Source organism: Bison bison, unplaced genomic scaffold (genome assembly GCF_000754665.1).
Source record: "Bison bison bison isolate TAMUID 2011002044 unplaced genomic scaffold, Bison_UMD1.0 scf7180017864163, whole genome shotgun sequence".
In the NCBI taxonomy this organism is placed as follows: domain Eukaryota; kingdom Metazoa; phylum Chordata; class Mammalia; order Artiodactyla; family Bovidae; genus Bison; species Bison bison.
The window spans coordinates 345,923-348,099 of NW_011494735.1; positions in this window are offsets into that span (position 1 = coordinate 345,923).

Genomic DNA, 2,177 nt, shown 5'->3' on the forward strand with positions numbered 1-2,177 from the left:
AAATGAATCCACCACGGGTATACATGTGTTCCCCATCCTGAACCCTCCTCCCTCCTCCCTCCCCATACCATCCCTCTGGGTCGTCCCAGTGCACCAGCCCCAAGCATCCAGTATCGTGCATTGAACCTGGACTGGCATCTCGTTTCATACATGATATTTTACATGTTTCTTATTAACTAGAGTTTTAAGTTGATTTTCTTACAGAGAAATGTGGTCGGGGATAGCACCCCATTAACGTCAGAAGAGTTGCTGAAAGTCGTAAAATAGTAAAACAGACAGATTTTGGTTTGGGGATAGATGCTCAGGCAGACCAGGGGGTTGCCCCTCGAGCTCTGACTCACCTTGCCCATCAGAGTTCTCCCGCATGACCTTGTCATGAGTGGGGACTCCCGTGCTGGCTCCCGGCAACAGACTAAGACACTGGTTAACAGGAGTGATTGCTAATTCTTTATCAATTCTATCTTTAGCTTGTGCTGTGCTAGGCTTAGTCACTCAGTCTTGTCTGACTCATTGCTACTCATTGCTACCATGGACTGTAGCCCGCCAAGCTCCTCTCTGTCCATGGGGATTCTCCAGGCAAGAATACTGGAATGGGTAGCCTATCCCTTCTCCAGGAGATCTTCTTGACCCAGAAATCGAACCAGGGTCTCATGCATTGCAAGCAGATTCCTTTACCAGTTGAGCTACCAGGGAAGCCCGTCTTTAGCTAAGATCTAGCCTTTTCTCCTAGAAGAAGCCAATGGCACCCCACTCCAGTACTCTTGCCTGGAAAATCCCATGGGCAGAGGAGCCTGGTAGGCTGCAGTCCATGGGGTCTTGAAGAGTTGGACGCAACTGAGCAACTTCACTTTCACTTTTCATTTTCATGCACTGGAGAAGGAAATGGCAACCCACTCCAGTGTTCTTGCTTGGAGAATCCCAGGGACAGGGGAGCCTGGCGGGCTGCCGTCTATGGGGTCATGCAGAGTCAGACACGACTGAAGCGACTTAGCAACAGCAGCAGCGGCCTTTTCTCCTAGGGCTTCCCTGGTGGCTCAGGAGTGAAGAATTTGCCTGCAATGAAGGAGACTCAGGTTTGATCCCTGGGTCAGGAAGATCTCCTGGAGGTGAGCAGGGCAACCCACTCCAGTATTCTTTACTGGAGAATCCCATAGATGGAGGAGCCTGTCAGGATTCATTTCAAAGGTCACAAAGTTGGACAGGACTGAAGTGATTGAGCATGCAACATTTTCTCCTAGCTGAGATCTATTTCATACCATTCATGGGGTTCTCAAGGCAAGAATCCTGAAGTGGTTTGCCATTCCCTTCTCCAGTGGACTACATTCAGTCAGACCGCTCCACCATGACCCATCTGTCTTTGGTGGCCCTCCACAACATGGTTCATAGTTTCATTGAGTTAAACAAGGCTGTGGTCCATGTGATTAGATTGGTTAGTTTTCTGTGATTGTGGTTTTCAGTCTGTCTGCCCTCTGATGGAGAAGGATAAGAGACTTATGGAAGCTTTCTGATGGGAGAGACTGACTGAGGGGAAAACTGGGTCTTCTGATGGGTGGGGCCATGCTCAATAAATCTTTAATCCAATTTTCTCTTGAAGGCAGGGCTGTGTTCCCTCCCTGTTATTTGACCTGAGGCCAAACTATGGTGGAGGTAATGAAGATAATGGCGACCTCCTTTAAAAGGTCCCATGCAGGCACTGCTATGCTCAGTGCCCCCAACCCTGCAGCAGACCACCATTGACCCACACCTCCACTGGAGATTCCTGGGCACTCATGGGCAAGTCTGAGTCAGTCTCTTCTGGGGTCACTGCTCCTTTCTCCTGGGCCCTGGTGCATACAAGGTTCTGTTTGTGCCCTCTAAGCTTCTGTTTCCCCAGTCTTGTGTAAGTTCTGGCGGCTCTATGGTAGAGTTAATAGCGACCTCCTCCAAGAGGGCTTATGCCATACCCAGGTCTGCTGCACCCAGAGCCCCTGCCCCTGCAGCAATCCACTGCTGACCAGTGCCTCCTCAGGAGACACTCAAACACAGTTCTGTCTCAGTCACTGCAGGCTCTCTGAGTCCTGGTGTGCACAAGGTATGTTTAAGCCCTCTGGGCATCTCTGGTGGGTATAGGGTTTGATGCTAAACATGATTTCACCACTTCTACCATCTTTATGGGGCTTCTCCTTTGCCCTTGGAGG